The sequence below is a fragment of the Salvelinus fontinalis genome, chromosome 24, assembly GCF_029448725.1.
Source record: "Salvelinus fontinalis isolate EN_2023a chromosome 24, ASM2944872v1, whole genome shotgun sequence".
Taxonomy (NCBI): domain Eukaryota; kingdom Metazoa; phylum Chordata; class Actinopteri; order Salmoniformes; family Salmonidae; genus Salvelinus; species Salvelinus fontinalis.
The window spans coordinates 44,264,663-44,277,162 of NC_074688.1; the positions used below are offsets into that span (position 1 = coordinate 44,264,663).

General features: G+C 47.8%; 1 protein-coding gene across 1 annotated transcript in view; it reads right to left on the reverse strand.

The window, feature by feature from the left end:
• Window positions 1-12,500, reverse strand: part of zgc:153184 (uncharacterized protein LOC751652 homolog) — a 73,044-nt gene that overhangs the window by 59,991 nt on the left and 553 nt on the right. The window lies entirely within an intron of this gene.

The window sequence follows — 12,500 nt, forward strand, 5'->3', positions numbered from 1 at the left end:
TTCTCTACTGGTCTGTTCTCTACTGGTCTGTTCTCTACTGGTCTGTTCTCTACTGGTCTGTTCTCTCCTCTCCTCTACTGGTCTGTTCTCTACTGGTCTGTTCTCTACTGGTCTGTTCTCTACTGGTCTGTTCTCTACTGGTCTGTTCTCTACTGGTCTGTGCTCTACTGGTCTGTGCTCTACTGGTCTGTTCTCTACTGGTCTGTTCTCTACTGGTCTGTTCTCTACTGGTCTGTTCTCTCCTCTCCTGTTCTCTCCTCTACTGTGTTGTACTGTGTGTACTGTGTTGTTCAAACTTGTGAAACTTAGACATGTATGATTGGTTTAGATTTGGTCCGGTCAGGGTGGACTAATCAAATTTCAACGACTTTTCAACATCCGTGACATCTGGTGTCTGTTGGTGCTCAGTGGGTGAGGATGCTGGTTACAGAACATGGAAAAAGACTAGGTGTCATGGTAGGTGTCAGTAAAAGCCAGGAAAGGTGACATTAACTGGGGAGAGAGAAGAGAGAGGGGGGGGGGGGTTGTCTAGACTGTTTTCACAGTCTTGTTTTGACCACCAGACGACAAAAAGAGAAACATGTGAGCTGAACATATTATCCCAGCGGAAGGGCAGAAGCATATGGCCCAACTGTCGTTTGTGCTACTATGATTTCCCATCGTAACCAATTCAATTGCGGTAATTCCGTTATAGATTTCATTATCCTTTATATTATACATTATCTCCTCACGAGAGAAACCAGAAAATATCTTCAAGATATGGTGGAGGTTTGGTAACAGAATTACAAGATAACGTTTCTTAAAATAAATTTTCTCCAACACTAAATATAAGTGTTGATATTATGTACAGTAGAAGTCGGAAGTTTACATACACCTTAGCCAAATACATTTAAACTCAGTTTTTCACAATTCCTGACATTTAATCCTTGTAAAAATTAGGTTAGGATCCCCACTTTATTTTAAGAATGTGAAATGTCAGAATAATAGTAGAGAGAATTATTTATTTCAGCTTTTATTTCTTTCATCACATTCCCAGTGGGTCAGAAGTTTACATAAACTCAATTAGTATTTGGTAGCATTGCCTTTAAGTTGTTTCACTTGGGTCAAATGTTTCAGGTAGCCTTCCACAAGCTTCCCACAATAAGTTGGGCGAATTTTGGCCCATTCCTCCTGACAGAGCTGGTGTAACTGAGTCAGGTTTGTAGGCCTCCTTTCTCGCACACACAATTTCTATGGGATTGAGGTCAGGGCTTTGTGACGGCCACTCCAATACCTTGACTTTGTTGTCCTTAAGCCATTTTGCCACAACTTTTTATGGCGGTTTTGTAGCAGTGGCTTTTTCCTTGCTGAACAGCCTTTCAGGTTATGTCGATATAGGACTCGTTTTACTGTGGATATAGATACTTTTGTACCTGTTTCCTCCAGCATCTTCACAAGGTCCTTTGCTGTTGTTCAGGGATTGATTTGCACTTTTCACACCAAAGTAAATTCATCTCTAGGAGACAGAACGCGTCTCCTTCCTGAGCGATATGACGGCTGCGTGGTCCCATGGTGTTTATACTTGCGTACTATTGTTTGTACAGATGAACGTGGTACCTTCAGGCGTTTGGAAATTGCTCCCAAGGATGAACCAGACTTGTGGAGGTCTACAATTTTTTTCTGAGGTCTTGGCTGATTTCTTTTGATTTTCCCATGATGTCAAGCAAAGAGGTACAGTGAATTATAAGTGAAATAATCTGTCTGTAAACAATTGTTGGAAAAATGACTTGTGTCATGCACAAAGTAGATGTCATAACCGACTTGCCAAAACTATAGTTTGTTAACAAGAAATTTGTGCAGTGGTTGAAAAACGAGTTTTAATGACTCTTAACCTAAGTGTATGTAAACTTCCAACTTCAACTGTAGATGGCAGGGGTCGTTACTTCAATAAAAAGCATGAGCAGTCGCACACCCAGAGATGCTGACTAATAAACTATAAACTATAATAATAAATAAAGAGAGCCACACACTCTATATGTAAACTCCCAGTAATATATTGGGCAAAACACCAACGTTTCGGCAACACTGTCTTCAATGGTCTATACATCAACATTACTGTATATATTTATTTATAATTCCTTTTGAAACTTCTTTCTGGTAGAATGTGTCAAGCAACGCTGCTGTATCCAGAAAAGGACATCCAGCCAATTGACACAACTGTGGGAAGCATTGTAGTGAACATGGGCCAGCCTCCCTGTGGGAAGCACTGGAGTCAACATGGGCCAGCATCCCTGTGGGAAGCATTGGAGTCAACATGGGCCAGCATCCCTGTGGGAAGCAATGGAGTCAACATGGGCCAGCATCCCTGTGGGAAGCATTGGAGTCAACATGGGCCAGCATCCCTGTGGGAAGCATTGGAGTCAACATGGGCCAGCATCCCTGTGGGAAGCACTGGAGTCAACATGGGCCAACCTCCCTGTGGGAAGCACTGGAGTCAACATGGGCCAACCTCCCTGTGGGAAGCATTGGAGTCAACATGGGCCAGCATCCCTGTGGGAAGCATTGGAGTCAACATGGGCCAGCCTCCCTGTGGGAAGCATTGGAGTCAACATGGGCCAGCCTCCCGTGGGAAGCATTGGAGTCAACATGGGCCAACCTCCCTGTGGGAAGCATTGGAGTCAACATGGGCCAACCTCCCTGTGGGAAGCATTGGAGTCAACATGAGCCAGCCTCCCTGTGGGAAGCATTGGAGTCAACATGGGCCAACCTCCCTGTGGGAAGCATTGGAGTCAACATGGGCCAACCTCCCTGTGGGAAGCATTGTAGTCAACATGGGCCAGCATCCCTGTGGGAAGCATTGGAGTCAACATGGGCCAACCTCCCTGTGGGAAGCATTGTAGTCAACATGGGCCAGCATCCCTGTGGGAAGCATTGGAGTCAACATGGGCCAACCTCCCTCTGGGAAGCATTGGAGTCAACATGGGCCAACCTCCCTGTGGGAAGCATTGGAGTCAACATGGGCCAGCCTCCCTGTGGGAAGCATTGGAGTCAACATGGGCCAGCATCCCTGTGGGAAGCATTGTAGTCAACATGGGCCAGCATCCCTGTGGGAAGTATTGGAGTCAACATGGGCCAGCCTCCCTGTGGGAAGCATTGTAGTCAACATGGGTCAGCCTCCCTGTGGGAAGCATGGGGAGTCAACATGGGCCAGCATCCCTGTGGGAAGCATTGGAGTCAACATGGGCCAGCCTCCCGTGGGAAGCATTGGAGTCAACATGGGCCAGCCTTCCTATGGGAAGCATTGGAGTCAACATGGGCCAGCATCCCTGTGGGAAGCATTGGAGTCAACATGGGCCAGCCTCCCTATGGGAAGCATTGGAGTCAACATGGGCCAGCCTTCCTATGGGAAGCATTGTAGTGAACATGGGCCAGCCTCCCTGTGAGAAGCATTGTAGTCAACATGGGCCAGTATCCCTGTGGGAAGCATTGTAGTGAACATGGGCCAGCCTCCCTGTGGGAAGCATGGGAGTCAACATGGGCCAGCATCCCTGTGGGAAGCATTGTAGTGAACATGGGCCAGCCTCCCTGTGGGAAGCATTGGAGTCAACATGGGCCAGCCTCCCTGTGGGAAGCATTGGAGTCAACATGGGCCAGCATCCCTGTGGGAAGCATTGTAGTGAACATGGGCCAGTATCCATGTGGGAAGCATTGGAGTCAACATGGGCCAGCCTCCCTGTGGGAAGCATTGGAGTCAACATGGGCCAGCCTCCCTGTGGGAAGCATTGTAATCAACATGGGCCAGCCTCCCTGTGGGAAGCATTGTAGTCAACATAGGCCAGCCTTCCTATGGAACACTTTCAACACCTTGTAGACTCCATTCCCCGACTAATTGAGGTTGTTCTGCGGGGGAAAGGGGGCTGCAACTCAATATTAAGAAGGTGTTCCTAATGTTTTGTTCACTCAGTGTATAGATTTACTATAGAATCCATAGGTGGTTTGTAGCCTGTCAGGATGTTGCCCTCTTTGGACACAGCGAGGACAACCCCCCCTACCTCTGCACCACCCCCCTACCTCTGCACCACCCCCCTACCTCTGCACCACCCCCCCTACCTCTGCACCACCCCCCCTACCTCTGCACCACCCCCCCTACCTCTGCACCACCCCCCCTACCTCTGCACCACCCCCCCTACCTCTGCACCACCCCCCCTACCTCTGCACCACCCCCCCTACCTCTGCACCACCCCCCCTACCTCTGCACCACCCCCCCTACCTCTGCACCACCCCCCCTACCTCTGCACCACCCCCCTACCTCTGCACCACGCCCCTACCTCTGCACCACGCCCCTACCTCTGCACAAACCCCCCTACCTCTGCACAAACCCCCCTACCTCTGCACAAACCCCCCTACCTCTGCACAAACCCCCCTACCTCTGCACCACGCCCCTACCTCTGCACCACGCCCCTACCTCTGCACCACGCCCCTACCTCTGCACCACGCCCCTACCTCTGCACCACGCCCCTACCTCTGCACCACGCCCCTACCTCTGCACCACGCCCCTACCTCTGCACCACGCCCCTACCTCTGCACCACGCCCCTACCTCTGCACCACGCCCCTACCTCTGCACCACGCCCCTACCTCTGCACCACGCCCCTACCTCTGCACCACGCCCCTACCTCTGCACCACGCCCCTACCTCTGCACCACGCCCCTACCTCTGCACCACGCCCCTACCTCTGCACCACGCCCCTACCTCTGCACAAACCCCCCTACCTCTGCACAAACCCCCCTACCTCTGCACAAACCCCCCTACCTCTGCACAAACCCCCCTACCTCTGCACCACCCCCCTACCTCTGCACCACCCCCCTACCTCTGTCTCCTACACCCAGGCTGCTGTGGTCAGAGAGGTAAAGATGGAACTATTTGTGAAATTATGTAATATGACTTTAGACTGTTTAATGAGGGAAACTCCAATTCCCTTAGGAGTTTAACTGAGTCAGAGGACCGCCCATGAGCACAGTTCTAATCTGTGTTCTGTGAATTACTTAGTAAATACATTATTTTAAGACAATTGATGTATGGATGACTCATAGTGAAGACTGGGTTCGTACAGATAACCAACAATTTACGACGTTTGGAATGAGACTAACGTGAGGTAAAGAATAATTCATTAATCAGAAGACTAATTGATCAGATATTAAAATATCAATATTAGGAAAATTATGAATTTGATAAAGATAAGTCTTCAGTTTTAATGATGCCAAAGACACGACAAGCCCATCTACCGTAGCCTCCATATGTTGTCTGTAATCAATACCATTTATTTTATAAAGCCCCTTTTACATCAGCAGTTGTCAAAGTGCTTTACAGACACCCAGCCTAAAACCCCCAAAGAGCTTTACAGACACCCAGCCTAAAACCCCCCAAAGACCTTTACAGACACCCAGCCTAAAACCCCCAAAGAGCTTTACAGACACCCAGCCTAAAACCCCCAAAGAGCTTTACAGACACCCAGCCTAAAACCCCCAGACCTTTACAGACACCCAGCCTAAAACCCCCAAAGAGCTTTACAGACACCCAGCCTAAAACCCCCAGACCTTTACAGACACCCAGCCTAAAACCCACCAAGAGCTTTACAGACACCCAGCCTAAAACCCCCAAAGAGCTTTACAGACACCCAGCCTAAAACCCCCAAAGAGCTTTACAGACACCCAGCCTAAAACCCCCAAAGACCTTTACAGACACCTAGCCTAAAACCCCCAAAGAGCTTTACAGACACCCAGCCTAAAACCCTCCAAAGAGCTTTACAGACACCCAGCCTAAAACCCACCAAAGAGCTTTACAGACACCCAGCCTAAAACCCACCAAAGAGCTTTACAGACACCCAGCCTAAAACCCCCAAAGAGCTTTACAGACACCCAGCCTAAAACCCCCAAAGACCTTTACAGACACCCAGCCTAAAACCCCCCAATGAGCTTTACAGACACCCAGCCTAAACCCCCCCCAAAGACCTTTACAGACACCCAGCCTAAAACCCCCAAAGAGCTTTACAGACACCCAGCCTAAAACCCCCCAATGAGCTTTACAGACACCCAGCCTAAACCCCCCCAAAGACCTTTACAGACACCCAGCCTAAAACCACAAAGTGCTTTACAGACACCCAGCCTAAAACCCCCAGAGTGCTTTACAGACACCCAGCCTAAAACCCCCAAAGACCTTTACAGACACCTAGCCTAAAACCCCCAAAGAGCTTTACAGACACCCAGCCTAAAACCCCCAAAGAGCTTTACAGACACCCAGCCTAAAACCCTCCAAAGAGCTTTACAGACACCCAGCCTAAAACCTCCAAAGAGCTTTACAGACACCCAGCCTAAAACCCACAAAGAGCTTTACAGACACCCAGCCTAAAACCCCCAAAGAGCTTTACAGACACCCAGCCTAAAACCCCCAAAGAGCTTTACAGACACCCAGCCTAAAACCCACCAAGAGCTTTACAGACACCCAGCCTAAACCCCCCCCCCCCCCAAAGACCTTTACAGACACCCAGCCTAAAACCCCCCAAAGAGCTTTACAGACACCCAGCCTAAAACCCCCCAAGAGCTTTACAGACACCCAGCCTAAAACCCCCCAAAGACCTTTACAGACACCCAGCCTAAAACCCCCCAAGAGCTTTACAGACACCCAGCCTAAAACCCCCCAAAGACCTTTACAGACACCCAGCCTAAAACCCACCAAGAGCAAGCAACGCAGAGGGAAAAACTCCCTGGAAAGGCCCGGAAAGTACCCGTAAAAACAGAAAGTCTCAAAACACCATGATTGTGTAATGAAACCATGACAAGTAGTCTACTTAACCTGAGATCAGGTGATTGGATAACCATTCATCTTGATCCATTGCACCTCATGGCACAACAATCTGCTTTTAATACCAATAAAGATTATACTTTTTCCTCCCCCAAACATGCATACAACATTGTGTAAAAAAAAAAGATCATTAAGTCTTAAAAAGTTGAATTACCCACAATACTCTGAAAACAGAGACACGTCAAGATAGAAAGGGCAAGGAGATTAAAACTAGACTTCCAATGAGTTCAATCCCTCAGTTCTCTATGTTTGGTTATCCTGTGGTTATCGTGCATCCGAACAGATCAATGGATGATGTGTGGTACTTTTGATTATCTCGTGATCGCGACAAAACAACTTTTGTTATGTAGTGACGGCGAGATAAATAGGGAACTATTTTTTATTTTTTTCTTCATATGTCCTCTCTGGACTTCCATAGTATCCTGCAATGCTTGCTGTAAAACCCAATAATGTGTATAAACCCTAGATGACTGACAGGAGGTGCTGTATTGAAGCCACAGGGCAGCCATCTTGGCACGCCTCTTCCATTGTAAAGCTATATAAATGCATTTATAAATGCCTACGTTCATTTTGCCACGTTTATTCTATGACAGACACTTTAATGCATACTTTAAAAGTATGTGAGCTAAACATTAACATTTAAAATGTAAACATTTTTTTTTTTTTTAAATGTCCTTAATATATTTTTTTCTGGGGGGGGGGGAAGTACTAATGTTACTGTCCCCACTACAACAAAGAAATACTTAAATACATGTCATTTTGTCCTTGAAACATTTAATGGAAATAGAATTCCATCCATTTCCATGGAGGACTGCTTCTACCGGGGAGTACCAATATGGCCGACCGGTGGCTTCAAAGCCTTTCAATGGCCAATACACAGCATCAACAATCCAGGGTTTATATACAGGTACGTACATCATTGGTAAAACCTCTAGTCACTGCTGGTGGTTTGGAGCACTGTGCTCAACAATGGCTGCCAAAAAATGGTTAAACTGGCAAATGATCAGATGTTAAACATTAGAATATTCCTGAAGGAGCGATCTAATTCTTCACTAGACAGGAGGGTGAAACACCATCCTAGTGTTTAGAAGCTACAGAGAGAGAGAGAAACCGTCACCAAACGAGAAGGTATCTAACTCTTCACTAGACAGGAAGGTGAAACACCATCCTAGTGTTTAGAAACTACAGAGAGAGAGAAACCGTCACCAAACGAGAAGGTATCTAATTCTGTCCTAAACAGAACACGAAACACCATCATAGTGTTTTGAACCTTTTAAGGTAGGTCTCCCAGTCCCTGTCAAGGTGTTACAACACACCATATGTTTCAAAACATCCCAGGATGATGTGTTTTAATAATCCAGCAAAGTTAAGTTTTCGTCTCCTTCGCGTTTGGTGGGCAGCTAGTTTTGATGTTACAAAACATTTAATTTGATCAATCGGGTGGAGATTTTAAGAGTACCTGGCCATTAAGGCCAGATCGTTAATCAAGACGTTCATAGATGACCAGCAGGGTCAAAAAAAATAACCACGAGTGGTTGTAGAGGGTGCAACAGGTCAGTACCTCAGGAGTAAATGTCAGTTGGCTTTTCATAGCCAGAGCATTCAGAGGTGGAGACGGCAAGTCCAGGAGAGAGAGAGAGGAGACAGAGAAGGAGACAGAGAAGGAGACAGAGAAGAGAAACAGAGGTGGAGAAGGCAAGTCCAGGAGAGAGAGAGGAGACAGAGAAGAGAAACCGAGGTAGAGACGGCAAGTCCAGGAGAGAGAGAGGAGACAGAGGTGGAGACGGCAAGTCCAGGAGAGAGAAAGGAGACAGAGGTGGAGACGGCAAGTCCAGGAGAGAGAGAGGAGAAACCGAGGTGGAGACGGCAAGTCCAGGAGAGAGAGAGGAGAAACCGAGGTGGAGACGGCAAGTCCAGGAAGAGAGAGAGGAGACAGAGGTGGAGACGGCAAGTCCAGGAAGAGAGAAGGAGACAGAGAAGAGAAACAGAGGTGGAGACGGCAAGTCCAGGAGAGAGAGAGGAGACAGAGAAGAGAAACCGAGGTGGAGACGGCAAGTCCAGGAAGAGAGAGAGGAGACAGAGGTGGAGACGGCAAGTCCAGGAGAGAGAGAGGAGACAGAGAAGAGAAACAGAGGTGGAGACGGCAAGTCCAGGAGAGAGAGAGGAGACAGAGGTGGAGACAGCAAGTCCAGGAGAGAGAGAGGAGACAGAGAAACAGAGGTGGAGACGGCAAGTCCAGGAGAGAGAGAGGAGACAGAGGTGGAGACAGCAAGTCCAGGAGAGAGAGAGGAGACAGAGAAGAGAAACAGAGGTGGAGACGGCAAGTCCAGGAGAGAGAGAGGAGACAGAGGTGGAGACGGTAAGTCCAGGAGAGAGAGAGGAGACAGAGAAACAGAGGTGGAGACGGCAAGTCCAGGAGAGAGAGAGGAGACAGAGAAGAGAAACAGAGGTGGAGACGGCAAGTCCAGGAGAGAGAGAGGAGACAGAGGTGGAGACGGCAAGTCCAGGAGAGAGAGAGGAGACAGAGGTGGAGACGGCAAGTCCAGGAGAGAGAGAGGAGACAGAGAAGAGAAACAGAGGTGGAGAAGGCAAGTCCAGGAGAGAGAGAGGAGACAGAGAAGAGATACAGAGGTGGAGACGGCAAGTCCAGGAGAGAGAGAGGAGAGAGAAGAGAAACAGAGGTGGAGACGGCAAGTCCAGAAGAGAGAGAGAGAGGAGACAGAGAAGAGAAACAGAGGTGGAGACGGCAAGTCCAGGAGAGAGAAGGAGACAGAGAAGAGAAACAGAGGTGGAGACGGCAAGTCCAGGAGAGAGAAGGAGACAGAGGTGGAGACGGCAAGTCCAGGAAAGAGAAGGAGACAGAGGTGGAGACGGCAAGTCCAGGAAAGAGAAGGAGACAGAGGTGGAGACGGCAAGTCCAGGAAAGAGAGGAGACAGAGGTGGAGACGGCAAGTCCAGGAAAGAGAAGGAGACAGAGGTGGAGACGGCAAGTCCAGGAGAGAGAAGGAGACAGAGGTGGAGACGGCAAGTCCAGGAAAGAGAAGGAGACAGAGGTGGAGACGGCAAGTCCAGGAAAGAGAAGGAGACAGAGGTGGAGACGGCAAGTCCAGGAAAGAGAGGAGACAGAGGTGGAGACGGCAAGTCCAGGAAAGAGGAGACAGAGGTGGAGACGGCAAGTCCAGGAGAGAGAGGAGACAGAGGTGGAGACGGCAAGTCCAGGAGAGAGAGAGGAGACAGAGAAGGAGACAGAGGTGGAGACGGCAAGTCCAGGAGAGAGAGAGGAGACAGAGAAGAGAAACAGAGGTGGAGACAACAAGTCCAGGAAGAGAGAGAGGAGACAGAGGTGGAGACGGCAAGTCCAGGAAGAGAGAAGGAGACAGAGGTGGAGAAGGCAAGTCCAGGAAGAGAGAGAGGAGACAGAGAAGAGAAACAGCTAATTGATTTTAGAGAACTCAGCTGACTTCATGGATTTTTCTTACAAAATAGTAAACAACTTGTTGGATCTTGGATTCCCCTCTCTGTTCTCTTCATGGGAACAGATTTATAAGTCTGCTGAAGTTATGTCCCAAACAGCACCCTATTCCGTACACGGTGAACTACTTTTGACCAGGTTGTGTCCCAAACAGCACCCTATTCCGTACACGGTGAACTACTTTTGACCAGGGCCCACATGACTCAATAAATCAAATCAATTTTTTAGTGGTCACATGCACATATTTAGCAGATGTTATTGTGGGTGTAGTGAAATGCTTGTGTTCCTAGCTCTAAAAGTGCAATAGCCTGATAAGGCAACGGGCGGTGCAACGGGCGGAGCAGTTGCCGTACCAGGCGGTGATACAGCCCGACAGGATGCTCTCGATTGTGCATCTGTAAAAGTATGCGAGGGTTTTAGGGGCCAAGACAAATTTTGTCGGCCTCCTGAGGGTGAAGAGGCGATCTGAAGAGGCCTTCTTCACCACGCTGTCTGTGTGGGTGGACCATTTCAGATCGTCAATGATGTGTACGCTGAGGAACTTAAAACTTTCCACCTTCTCCACTGCGGTTCCGTCGATGTGGATAGGGGCGTTCTCCCTCTGCTGTCTCCTGTAGTCTACGGTCAGCTCCTTCATTTTGTTGACATTGAGGGAGAGGTTCTTTTCCTGGCATCTCCCTATAGGCTGTCTCGTCGTTGCTGGTAATCAGGCCAAATGTGGCTGTGTCGTCTGCAAACTTGATGATTGAGTTGGAGGCGTGCGTGGCCACACAGTCGTGGGTGAACAGGGAGTACAGGAGGGGGCTGAGCACGCACCCTTGTGGGGCCACCGTGTTGAGGATCAGCGAAGTAGAGCTATTGGTTCCTACCTTCACCAACCGGGTGGCGGCCCGTCAGGAAGTCCAGGACCCAGTTTGCACAGGGTGGGATTCAGACCCAGGGCCCCGAGCTTAATGATGAGCTTGGAGGGTACTATGGTGTTGAAGGCTGAGCTGTAGTCAATGAACAGCATTCTGACGTAGGTATTCTGGAGAGACTCATGATACATTCCAAATGGTCATCCTATTCCCTACGTAGTGCACTACTCTTCCACCTAGACAAGTGGGAAAACCAACAGTTGAAGTCGGAAGTTTACATACACTTAGTTTGGAGTCATTACGACTTCAACTATAGGTATTCCTCTTGTCCAGGTGGGAGAAGTAGTGCACTACGTAGGGAATAGGATGCCTATTTGGAATGTAACCCCTGAGTATCATGTGAGTGTCTCTCCAGTTATCAGCGTTTGGGTCGTCGATGCTCACAACAATGATTGACCGTGTGGATGTTTTCTGTACGTAACTCTCCCATTGGGAATACACACTGCTTGAATTAGCACTGTTTCCATGTCAGTTCAATGACAATAAATAGACGTTGAATTGACGTCTGTGCCCACCCAGTAGGCTGTGACCAAGGTCACTTGACTGGTTGTGCTATGTTTAGTAAAATGGTTATAAAATTGCAATGCTGTAAAGTACTTAAGTTTAAAAAAAAAAAAAAAACTTTAAAGTACTACTTAAGTAGTTTTTGGGAGGTATCTGTACTTTACTATTTATATATTGGACAACTTTTACTTTAATTTCACTACATTCCTAAAGAAAATCATATACTTTTTACTCCGTACATTTTCCCTGACACCCGAATGTACTCGTTCCTTTTTGAATGCTTAGCTGGACAGGAAAATGTTCATATTCACACACTTATCAAGAGAAACATCCCTGGTCATCCCTACTGCCTCTGATCTGGCGGACTCACTAAACACACACGTTTCATTTGTAATGTCTGAGTGTTGGCGTGTCCCCCAGTAAAAACAAGGGAAAAACAAGAAAATGGTGCTGTTTTGGTTTGCTAAATATAAAGATTTTAAAATGATTTTAGCAATAACATTTACTTTTTACTAAAGCAGCCTATGACAACTGGGGACTTTTTCCACCACTGATAAAATGTGAATCAGAGATTATTCACAGAAAAAAAGTACAGGGTGGCTTAACTAGTCAATATTAGAAAGTACATTTTAAACCCCAATGAAAAATAGATTTTTTATTAAATACAAAGCAAATAGTTTGTGATATAACATCGCACCGCAGAGAATTGTAGCCAACAACTCCACATTTCCAAGGCGACAGAGTCTGCTTCCACAAGTTGTTAAAACCA